The 12,682-nt window shown below is 37.4% G+C and overlaps 1 protein-coding gene across 4 annotated transcripts in view; it reads right to left on the bottom strand.

Annotated features, from left to right (window-relative positions):
* SNTG1 (syntrophin gamma 1) overlaps positions 1 to 12,682 on the bottom strand; it is a 956,656-nt gene that overhangs the window by 570,146 nt on the left and 373,828 nt on the right. For 2 of the 4 annotated variants that reach the window (XM_058275519.2, XM_058275520.2), the window contains one exon: positions 10,604 to 10,678. The exons of the other annotated variants lie outside the window; for them this stretch is intronic. The gene's annotated coding sequence lies outside the window, so the exon portion shown is untranslated. The remainder of the gene's footprint in view (positions 1 to 10,603; positions 10,679 to 12,682) is intronic. 4 annotated transcript variants of the gene reach the window in all.

Here is a 12,682-nt window from a genome sequence, read left to right as displayed (position 1 = left end):
AATCCCAGATTGGACTTTTGAAGACTTTTAAAAGTGAATGATACATTTCTAAAGTATCCTCCATTATTATGTAGTATGACCCCTCACCAAAAGACCTAACAGATCAAATTATATACCATTTCATCATCTTAAATAATTTTTGGAAACATAGTAGTGTTTAAAAAGAAGGCATCCTTAATCATTATCCATTGCACTGTTGCAATGGGAGAATGGGGTAGAAGAATAGGCATGACTATAAAGGAGTAACATGAGGGATCTTTGAGGTGATGGAGCAACTCTGTATCTTCATAGTACTGATAGTTACACAAATCTACACATGATCAAATTTCATGGAACTATACACACACATACACACACAAGTCCGTGTTAAGCCAGTGAAATCTGAATAAGGTCTATGATTGTGCCAATATCAATTTCCTAGTTTTGATATTATCCTATGGTTATGTAAAATGTTAATTGGAGGAAACTGGGTGAACAGTACATGGGTCCTCTCTGTATTATTTTTACAGCTTCTTATGAATCCATAATTACTTCAAAAATAAAGTTAAAAAAAGTTAAGTTAACCTTCTCTAGCTCTGTGGTTGTAAATGTCTAATTTAAATAGCACCCACCCATTTGCCCCTCCCCCGTTATTCTCTTAGTCTCACTGAGGTTGACTTTTGAGTAGACTGCCCTGAAGAAGGTGAGAGATCTAGTCGTGGAGATATCCTACAGGGGCAGGCAGAGTCTTCTAGCCTTAGAGAACAGCAAGTATAAAGGCCTCAGATGGGCATATGCTTGGAACGTTGAAGAACATCACAGCGGCCAGTGTGGTTGGAGAATAATGAGCAAAGTATCCAAGAAAAGTCTGGTTTTTACTCTGAGTCAAATGAGAAGCTTTAGAAGGATTTTGAGCAAAGGAATGTAACTGATCAGACTTTAATGTCAACAGGAACACTCTAGTTGCTGTAGTGAAAGCAGGTCAAAGAGAGGGAACTGCAGAAGCAGAGAGAACAGGAATCCATCATAATAATTCAAGTGACAGGTGCTTGTGGCTGGATCTATGTAGTGAGAACTGGTCAAATTTGGAATATGTTTTGCAGGTAGAGCTGAGAGGATTTGCTGATGGACTAAGTGTTAGTGACAGTAGTCAAGGGGAAGTAACTGAAATGGGGAAGACTTGGAAGACGTGTGAAGTGGGGAGAGAGGGAATACAAGAATCTCAAATGTGGACATATTAAGTTTGAGGTGTCTATTAGAGATCCAAATGGAGATTTTCGCTAGACTGCCCTACCTAAAACTGTCCATAAGGCTGAGAATTACCAACCTCAATTTACGCAACCTTATCATCTAGTTGTACTATCTACAACCCGGTTGTGTTACTTCTCATTATCTAAATTCACCTTTTATTTACTTGTTTTCTATCCCTCAATTATTATGTAAGTTTCATGAAGTCAGGGACTAGTTCATTCCTGTATCCCTAATGCCTGGCATGCAATAGGCTCTTTAAAAAATATTTGATAAAGGAGTCCCTGAAAATCTTAAAGGCCTGACCTTTTGAAGACAGGTACTATTTGATATGCCTGTGCTAAGGCAAGTATAGTTCCTAAACTTTCCCACACATTGGAAGCACCTAGGAAGTTTCAAAAGTCTGTATGCCTTAGTCCCACTCTCAGAGATTATGATTTAATTGGTCTGGGGCAGCTGTAATGTGTGGACAAATTTGGGAACCAATGCGCTACAGAACGTTCAATTATATATATATATGTGTGTGTGTGTGTGTATGTATGTATATAAAATCTTAGTCTTTGTTAAAAAGCATAATTATTTCAATAGGTATTGACTATAAAGGAAATAAAGCTTCCTGGAATTTTGTATCCTTAAGTTTCCTCTTCTGTGCCTGATTAATTATCCATGGTTCTTCTGTCTCTTCCTCCTGATCACAGTAATCACTTACTCCAGAGCTTATACAAGACTATAGATTTCACAGATCTCTTTTTCAGTGTGTTTGGGAGTCTCAGCCAAATCTAATCCACCATAATGTATAGATGTCTAAATATACTCCCTATATGTGATTAGCAACAAATCCTGGCAATTGCGCTCTCCTATCAAATTCATCTCTTTCCCTCTAGCTCCACTTGGCTATGTTCTCAACAATTCTCACCTAGATTGTTGCCTGGCCTTTCAGATCATCAATCTCTGCTTTGCTTTCCACACTGCTGCCAAAGTGATCTTTTTAAAACCACAAACTGTTCAATTTAACTTCCAAAACTCCCTCATAGTCTCTGTAGTGTGGTATTCAATGTCTTTTGTAGATGGTCCTTATTTACTCCTTCTAGCTATGTGATCTTGGGCAAATTCTCCAGGATCTCTGCCTCAGTTTTTTCATCTGTAAAATGGCGGTAATAATGGTACCTAAATTTATCTATATATAGTATTTGGAACACTGCCTAGAACATAGCAAATGCTCTAAAAGTTATCTGTATTGTTACTCAGTAAATCACTGTTCCTTAAATACTCCTTCCATTGTGACACTTAAAAAATAAGTTCTAAACACCCCCACCCCCCCCTCTTTGTGAGGCAGAAAGAGGTCTTTTGAGAGAAGCTCCCCTACCTGCCCCATAATTCCCCTTCTAGAGTATCCATACTGTCTTAGAACACAGCTCACTGAGTTGGCTATGCAAATTTTTTTCCGAGTTTCCACACTGTGAGCTTCTAGAGACCTTCAACCTTAAGGCCCAGCACAGACAGAGGCTTAAATATGTCACATGAGGGAATACATAAACCTACTAAGACCCAGTGAAAATGGTGTCCAGATCCACTCAGGCCATTTTCTTGTCATATTCTGAGTCCCCAGAGAACTGTCTTCTACTTCTTCTGCTATAATGTTTTCCAATAGTTATTTATTAGCACTATTTTCTCCAATGGACTGTGAAATACTGGCATTATCTACATTGTCATTTCCCACATAGAAAGGGTTCAAAGTGGCTGACAGAATGAAGGGACATGTAACTTCCCTGGACCTATTAATTTCTTTCAGATCTTTCTCAGTTATAAAGGAATGAAGCAGGTGACCATTTAAATCCCAACTTAAGGAGGGTTGTGGTAGCTTTCTTAGGTCAGAAAACATACCAAGGAAATCAAGACAACTAAAATATGCCAAAAATTAAATGTTGACACTAAACAAACATTTAAGATAGACAAGTAATTTTATTTCATGCATGCAAATACCAAAAGTAATGTTTTTAAGAAACTACATAAAGTTACCATAAGATACATACTCGGAAGATGTGTTTGTGTGTGGAGAGAGAGAGTCAAATGTGTCTTGGTTCCTAAGAGCCTATTCTTAAAATCCTAATCACAGCTGACATCCCTCATTTGGTATCTTTCATAGGTACTTATTCTTTTCCCGTATAGTTTGCCATTATTATTTTTATTTTCTCCATTTAACTCTTTAAAGTCTGTGTCCCACACCAAATGGTGGAATGAGGGAAGTCTTCTGTACTTGCCTGGCAAAGCATAAGTGAATCATATATTTTAGAAAGTACATCTATTCACTATGACAGTATATTCTGAAAATGTCTTTTAAGTGTATTGACTCTTAAATTTACAGAGATATTATAAGAGTTATGTATAAGAACATTAAAAAATAACTGACAATATCAATTGCAGATGAGGATGTGGAGCAGGAAGAACTCTCATTCATAGCTAGTCAGAAAGTAAATAATATAGACACTTTGGAAGACAGATGACAGATTCTTACAAAGCTAACAATTTCTTACTGTATGATACAGCAGTCCTGCCCTAGGTATTTAGTCAACTGATTTGAAAATGTATGCCTACACAAAAATCTGTATGCAAATACTTACAGCAGGTTTATTGACAATCACCTTCAATAGGTGAATCAGTAAACAAACTGCGGTACATTCACACAATGGGATATTATTCAGTAATAAAAGAAATGAACTATCAAGTCACAGAAGACATGGATGACTACTAAGTGAATACTGCTAGGTGAAAGAAGCCAGTTTGAAAAGGCTGAATACTGTATAATTTAAATTATATGACGTTTTGGAAAAGGCAAAACTATTGAGATGATAAAATGATCAGTTATTTCCAGGGGTCAAAGTAAAAGGAGAGGGATGATAGGTGAAGCAAAGGAATATTTTATGGATGTAAAACTGTTTTCTATGAAACTGTAATTGTGGATATATGACATGATTTTTTAAAAATCCATAGACCATTATATCACAAAACATGAACTGTAATGCATGCAAATTAAAAATAAACACTTAATAAATCAGGGGCTCCTAAGATGGAATGTAGAATGTGACACAGCAATCAAACTGCATTAAAAATGCATGGAATGACCTCACTGAAGGTGGTGGGGCAAAAAGGTACTAACCTAAGTAACTGTAGAAATCAATGGAATCTGAAATACTAAAGGCAAAAATAAAAAGCCTAGTGCTTTAGTTGAGTGAGTTGTTTCCATTATGGGTATGGAATGACTATACTGTTAGCACTCTATATACATACTGAAGTTGAAAAATTAATTAAGTGGACAGCAAATATTGGGAGAAATTTTTATCACTGGTCGAATGGAAAGTTACAGATAAGCAGGGGATGGAGACAAGAATAGTCCATGTGGGTGTTAATGGGCTCAAATTGGGTACATCAGTATAACTCATGTTTAGCTAAATAAGGTAGATCGTTACAGATAGAAATATTTATAGATATATGTATATACATGGATTAGTATATACACATATATTTCCTTGCTCTTTCAGTTAAGAGGGTCTATCAATATTGTTACCCTAGAATATTTAGTGCCAAGATCTTGGTTTCTTATACTCTTTTTTAATTTAAGGGACCAGAGCTCCGTGGAGAAGCAATTTATTCTAGAACTTGGATAGGAATTATACAAGATGAGCTTAGAGGATCTTACAGTGCCAGAGAATAAGAAAAATCAATCAAACAAAAACCTATACTGACGGTAAATGTCAAAGGGACAGGAGCCAAGTAAAAGAGCTGCAAATGGTCAAATCTGGAACCATTTGAGAATCAAAATAAGATATTATTGGAGTATACCCCAGAGTTTAAAATAAATATCTATGAGCCCATACTAATACAAATAAATTATTGAATAAACAAATAAGTGGGGGAGAATAGACAAACTTTCTGTGCAGAAAATTTAAAATAATTTATGTAGATACTTGACCCTCAAGAGAGGGAACATTTCTCCCCACCACTTGAGTGTGGGTTGCAAATGACCTCTTCCCAAAGAGTACAGCATAAAGGATGGAAAAAGAGACAAACTTTATTTACACTGGTGAAACATGACAAACACTACCATAGCTCACCAATCAGGTCAGCATCAGCAGTGACAAATCATATTGATAATATGCACCCTTGATATGATGTGATGAAAATGACACTTTTCTTCTGAAATCTTCCTCCCCAAAACAAATCACCCCAGTCTAATCATGAGAAAGATCTCAAGCAAATATAATCTGAGGGTCATTCTACAAAGCACCTGATTAGCACTAATCTAAATCATCAAGGGCATCCAAAACAAAGAAAGTGTGAGAGACTGCCTCAGCCAAGAGGAGCCTTAAGAGAAATGAAGAATAAGTGTAATTTTCTATACTGGATGGGATCCTGCTATAGAAAAAGGACTTTAGGTAAAATATAAGAAAGGTATGGACTTTAGTTAATAATAAGATATCATCAGTGGCTGAGTAATTGCAGAAAATGTACCATATCAATATAAGATATTAAAAATAAGGGAATTGGATGTTTGGTCTATGAAAACTCACTGTGATTTCTTCATAATTTTGTTATCAATCTAAAACTGTTCTAAAACAAGTTTCTTAAAAAGAAAAACAACCAATACTTTAATGGAATTGTTTCTGACCATTCTTGGATATTTTCAATCCTCCAAAAGTTTTGCTTTTCAAAAAGTGTTTGCTTTATGCCAATATATTATCCCAACATACAGCCGATGTCTTGGAGAAAGGACTTGCAATAGCAAGACTCCCAGGCCAAGCCTGACTGCCATTGGAGGCAGCAGGCATAGGCAGTGCTAGCCGGGCAGAATTGCTGGGCAATGGAAATTATGCTCTCTGGACAAGCAAAGCTACCTGGACATTGGAAGCTGAGCAGGGGCAACGCTATAACACAGCTCCTTTTACCTCTGAAAGTTCAGACGTTTATATTTGTAAGTAGAGGCTTTTTACTAATCTGGCATTATTGCGCTGTAATAGCTTTCCAGTGGTGTTAATATCTCAAATTTACTTTTCAAAATTGGTAGTTGAAGCAATAAGGTCTTCTCTTGGAACACAAGCTTCCTTTTCCTACTCCCACTCACCGCACCTCACTTGGGGAGAGTTTTCAACATTTTGGTTCCTTCTGTTTTTGCCTTGCTCCTTCTCAAATGCCTCATATCTGGTTGCTAATGCCCTGACCCCTTTTTAAATTTAGTTTTAAGCACTTGCCGTCATAACTATTTCTAATATATTTTTTTAAACTACAGGATTTTGTTTTGACTTTTTTTTTTGCCTGACAATGTTCGTTGAATATGCATCTTCTAACAAAGATATTCCTTATTAAATTGAAGAGGCATGTCAGTTTCCAAAAGAATGTGTTTAAGTGTACTCAGTTGAAGAAAAAATATTGAAACCAATGATGATATTAAGAAAAGCTCATTAACTTAACAGTGGCAAGCCAGGAAATAGGCTAAAGCTTAGAAATACAAGAATTTCTGCCCAGATATATGAATGGTACTGAATCAGAGTAAACTGCTGGTCAGAGCTGTAGCTTCACAATTTTAAATTATCCATGGGGAATGCATTTTGCAGAAAGATCTCATAGAGAAATGCCTGACAAGACATATATTTATAGCCCTTTCTATTTAAGGTAACATTCATATATCCTTTTGTTTATCTTACTGTCCATTCTTTCATATTTCTAAGAAGATCTCATTTAGTCTAATGTTCCAAAAAAGCTAATTGTCTCTACTTCCCATACTATATCCATGATTCTGAGATTTGGGATATCTTTAATGAATTGTCTTCTTTCTTCAATCATTCCTCATGAACACTTCCTTTGGGAAAAAGAAACTTTTGGCTCATGTGCCAAGTCATTGTTGTGGAGGGGTTACAATTTACGGATATAAGAATTAAGGAAAAAATAGATTAAGATTAAGGTGAGTTCTCAGGGAATCTGGAAGACCATATTAACTAGTTTACACTCTATCTCAGAAATACTTACATCCCTCATTTTAGTTGCCTTTCTCCATGGTTTCTCTCATTTTTTTTCTGGAAAAAAATGATACCATGACCAGCCTTGGAAGTGTAATATTTAGGAGAATGTTTTTGAGAATGTTTTTTCTTGTTTCCTCTATCATGAAAGGTGGTAACCTAAAGACTTTTATGTGAATTTGATATCCTCTTCTTCACAGACAGACAGATATATGAACAGGTTTTTATTCACGAGAGGGTGCAAATGGACTTTGGACAGAATTCTCTAAACTACTTGGACTAAATTTTATTGGGATTGCCAAGGTCAAAGCAGCTGAGATAACCTTTCCATGGAACCAATACCAAGATCTTCTTCTATAAATCCACCCACATTGACTGTGGGGAAGACAGGAGTGCCATTAGAGAAATTTCTCTTAAGTGTGGCAAGACTTTCCTCAACTATGGGAGAAAGTCACTAGTATTCCCAGAATGTGGCTCCAGAAATGGTCCCCTCAATTCATCATTTATCCTGAGATGCTCGATGGGACCGTATGATGTGTTTAGCCATGATAGTAGATCCTGGAGTGGCAAAGGTAAACTAGAGTTTCTGTTCATAAACTCTCTTGGAAACTGAAAATAAGCAAGCAAACAAACAAAAAAAAAACATATAGGCATTTGTTTCTAGCCTGGAGAACAGCACTTAGGGAGATGGCCAGCAGTGACACTTGCCTTCCCTACAGGCAGCTTGTTCAATCACATCCAATAAGCAGGAAAGACGGACAACTGGACACAGAGAGAAAATATTAAGAAAGTTGGCCAAGGCATGAAGTCAGTACTAGGCCTAAGGTATGCTTGTATGCATCTGATTATGTCATTTTAGCCATGACAGACAATATGGTCAACAACAGTAGAGGGAAGTTGCCTTCACTGGTAGAACAAACAGTTCTGGGAAAGGAGCCAAAAGAAGTTGCATCCTGAGTGCAAGTACCCAGCAAAACAAAAGAAAGGGAAACTAGGGAAGGACTACAATTGCAGATGCCTCAAAAATTTCCCAGAGCACAGAAAAGCAGCGATAGCATAAGGCTTACCCATTAAAAGTGTTAAATGTTATATTACAGTAATCGTATTCTGTCAATAAAAATGCCCAACAAGTCTGAGCTCATCTCTGGCCAATTAAGGAGGACAGCTGTGTGCGAAGCAGGGGCATGCGATCAGACTGTGGCAGCTGCTTGTGCATTGGTCTCTCCATTTGCTCTTGCTATTTGGGCTCTTTGTCTTTCAATATGAAGAAAGTCTAGCTCCAAATCTGGGCAGATTGGCGTATGAATAACACATGGGAGACACATATTTACACTTAAGAAAAAAACAGGAATATTTGAAATGCATCCAGAGATATTTTCTAAATAACCAAACCACTAATTACTTTATGTGAGTGCCAAAGATGCTTTGAGAATGGGAACAGCCAGCCACAAATGCATTTATATAACCCTTTACAATTGCCTTTCTCCCTTTCTTCAACTCCCATAAGTAACTTTTATTGGTCTCCAGTCTGGATTCCCAGCATATAAAACTTTGAAACCAACTTACTTTGGGCTTTAAAAATGGTAAAATGAAAAGATACAGGGGCAACTCCTGACACTAGAAAATTCTAAAGAGGTAAAAAAAAAAATGGCCCCTTTAGAAGAGCAAAATATTTGCCACTTATGGCTACCGCAGCATATTTTGGGCAGTTCCCACATATCTCCTTTGCCATCCATGTCCTTCAGTTAGTTTTCCCACATGAACTTCTCAATGAAGGACTGAGAAACCAAGGACTTACAGGGATGAAGGAAATATGTACAGCTGTCTAGTCTGGGGTTGTATTTGAGGAAAAGAGACTAAAAAGAGGCAGGTGCACAGAAACTGAGTTCTATGTCACTCCCCCCTTTTTCCACACAAATGTTCCTTTTCTCCCTCTTTGATCTATTGGGCTTCTGTTTGAGACTTTACTTTTGTAAAAGGTCTAACTATGAGAAAATAATGGCTAACTATGAAAAATCATTTGTAAACTACAGATATAATCCAGCATTTCTGATACATGCCATAGTTTTGTATGGACTAGGAAAGGTTCATTTTGCTTATGAATTTTCTGAGCCTTTGAAAGATGGGAATTCAGTATTTAATTTAAGGATAAGGAAAAATGGCCTGAGTTCAGTTGCTTAGGGATGATAGGGAAATAAAAATCAGTCTCACAGCAAATTATCCCTGTCTGTTGCACCTGCACAAATTATAATTCTGTATAATTATCTAATTGCCAGAACTATTAGAAACATACCACAAAATGCCATTCCATGTCCAACAGAATATTTAATAATTGTTTGTAGTCCTATATGCCCCTAAATCTTACCATCATTCTCAAGATGCCATCTTGGGAAATCTTTTGATAGGTGATTTGCTTGGATGCATCCAGTTCTAAAACTCTTTCATTTTCATAACTCACAGACATATACTCAAGGATCCTTGTCCTTTTATATTACTTTAAGTAAGATTTTATCCAACAATATGTCCACAGTATGCTTTTAAGTATTAGCATCCCTTGAAATCTAACAGGTGACAGTCACCTCTGTTTCCTACTAAAGACCAGTCCTCGCACTGCCTGGCACCAGAAGCCCTTGAAAGTACGGTGATATTTAGAAGGAAAGGAGACTTAGTGACTTCAGTTCTACTCTGTTTCCCCAAGGTTCTCTTTTTCCTAACAGATAATATATAGGATTTCTTCTGAAGTCAAGCCTTTCCTAGCACAAAACCAGGTACACATTGATCTCTTACCTACTTTACATCATGTTCCCTTTCTGAAAGTATATTCCATTTATTTTGCTAATTTCTGAATAAATGAAAGAGAATGTGACAGGTCCCTAGTCTCTAGAGATGTGAAACAAATTAGGACACATCTTTGCCACGGTGCCCTGTTTTGATGGTTCCATGTCTACAGTCTGCCAGATCTTCATAGGCACTGAGAGTCATGACAATAAGTCCTCATCTTGGAGATGGAAAAGAGGAGTTACTGACCTCTTACCCGATAAAACAGATTTTTGAAAACTTTATATTTCTCATTTTTCTTAAAGATGCCCCTTAAAGGAACAATCATAATTCCACAGAGTTGTTTAACTGAGTAGGATGAAAAGACACATATCATTGTAGTCCAAGAAATATTGAACATTGTCCTATGCTGATTGTTGCTGTCTTCCCTATACCAGTAGAGTCAATAAATTGTCATGGTTCCAGATTTTTAAAATGTCTTCAAAAAGCTTTCTATCAAAGAAAAAAATTACCTGATAGAAACGTTAAGAAAATTTTTTTTCATTAGTTCCCTCACAGTGACTTTTACTGAAAAGTAATGGTCTTACTTGAATTTAGGTAGAGCAATGTTTTCCTTTTGCAACGGTCACTTCTCTGGCAATCTCAACATTCTGAAGAACAGCCTAGATCCAGAAAATTTAAAAAAACAAACGAAAAAAACCCTGATGAGTTTTCAAAATAGAATCAACAAATCTATATACTAAAATTCATTCCCTTTATCTGTAAGGAAGGCAAAATGTGCATTACTTTTACACTGTAATTATATGCAATTTTACCGTTCCACTTTCTAGGAGTAGAACTGAAAGTTTCAAAAATATCAAAATGCATTGTGAATCAACAAGAAGGAGAATGATATCATGAATATTTTCCAAATGGCTAATGTCACAAGATTAAGATTCTGAGAACATGCTGTGAGAAAATAGGCTTTAAAAGTAATACAAAAGGATACTTGGCAATCTTCCCCTAATTTTACCTGCTAATAATTGGCATTTCAAACCTAAGCTTTGTATGTCAGTATTGCACTCTTTATAATTTGACTCCAAGTTTAAACTAGTGATAGTATTTAAAAGTATCCTTTGTGAGGAAATAGCCTATTGGTTTGATGCCAGGAAGTGATTGTTTTTATGAGGCATAGCTGGAACTCAATTTTACACAAGGGAGGAGTGGTTGAGCTCCGAAAAGACCTTTTAAGGCCTGAGCAACAGATTCGTAGTTCTAGAGGTTAAAATGATATTTCTGCATTTGTCAATTAATTTTTAATGTTCCTATTTATGCTATTTGTCCTCTCATGACCTCAACTGTAATTTTGAAAATGCTCAAATATTTTAATAAATCATAACCAGGTGAGACACCCATATTTTTTTTTAATTTTTTTTTTATTGACTTTGTAATAATATTACATTAAAAATATATATGTGAGGTCCCATTCAACCCCACCCCCCCACCCCCCCTCTCCCCCCCCCAACAACACTCGTTCCCATCATCATGACACATCCATTGGATTTGGTAAGTACATCTTTGGGCACCTCTGCACCTCATATACATTGGTTCACATCATGGCCCATACTCTCCTCTATTCCATCAAGTGGGCCCTGTGAGGATTTACAATGTCCGGTGATTACCTCTGAAGCACCATCCAGGGCAGCTCCATGTCCCGAAGACGCCTCCACCTCTCATCTCTTCCTGCCTTTCCCCATACCCTTTGTCCATTATGTCCCCTTTTCCCAATCCAATGCCACCTCTTCTATGTGGACATTGGATTGGTTGTGTCCATTGCACCTCTATGTCAAGAGGAGGGTCAGATTCCACCTGGATGCTGGATGCAATCCTCCCATTTTCAGTTGTAATCACTCTAGGCTCCATGGTGTGGTGGTTGTCCTTCTTCAACTCCATCTTAGCTGAGTGTGGTAAGTCCAATAAATCAGATTGTAGGTGCTGGAGTCTGTTGAGGCTCAGGATCTGGCTATCACATTATCAGTCCAGAGATTCAAATCCCCTAAATATATCTTAAACCCCAACATTAACTGCACCTCCAGCACATTAGCATGAAAGTCTTATGAAGGGAGATCCCATCTGAGTCCAGATTCATCACACATAAACACCATTTCCAAAGAGGGGCCATCTGCCCTGGTAGTTAACCCCATCGGCCATGACCATAACTCCCATGGGTCTCTTTAGCCCTCAAAGGAACCAATATCTGGGGGTTGTATCTGCTTTATCTGTCTCTCTGACTCTGCTCAGTTGTGCATGAGGGCAAACCTTCTGCCAGCCTCCAGACTCTTTTTTAGAACCTCGTAGCCATATAAACTCATTTCTCCTTTCCATTTCCCCCTTACTTTAGGTCAAACAGCATTTTAAAGTCATGGTATTTTATGTAGACATGGATATTCTGCTGATCCGCATTGAACTTTCCATATAAGGTCATTTTCCAGTTGCATCACCAGTTGGTAGTTGATAGTGGTCCCTCGTTGCCAGGGAGGCTCATCCCCGGGTGTCATGTCCCGCGCTGGGGGGAAGGCATTGCATTTACATGCTGAGTTTGGCTTCGAGACTGGCCACATTTGAGTAACATGAAGGCTGACAGAAGGAAATTCCCAGGCACAAAGTTGCTCTAGGCCTTGTTCTTA

The sequence above is a fragment of the Dasypus novemcinctus genome, chromosome 14, assembly GCF_030445035.2.
Source record: "Dasypus novemcinctus isolate mDasNov1 chromosome 14, mDasNov1.1.hap2, whole genome shotgun sequence".
NCBI lineage: Eukaryota > Metazoa > Chordata > Mammalia > Cingulata > Dasypodidae > Dasypus > Dasypus novemcinctus.
The sequence above is the reverse complement of the archived record's forward strand: the minus strand, read 5'-3'. Positions and strand labels throughout refer to the sequence as shown.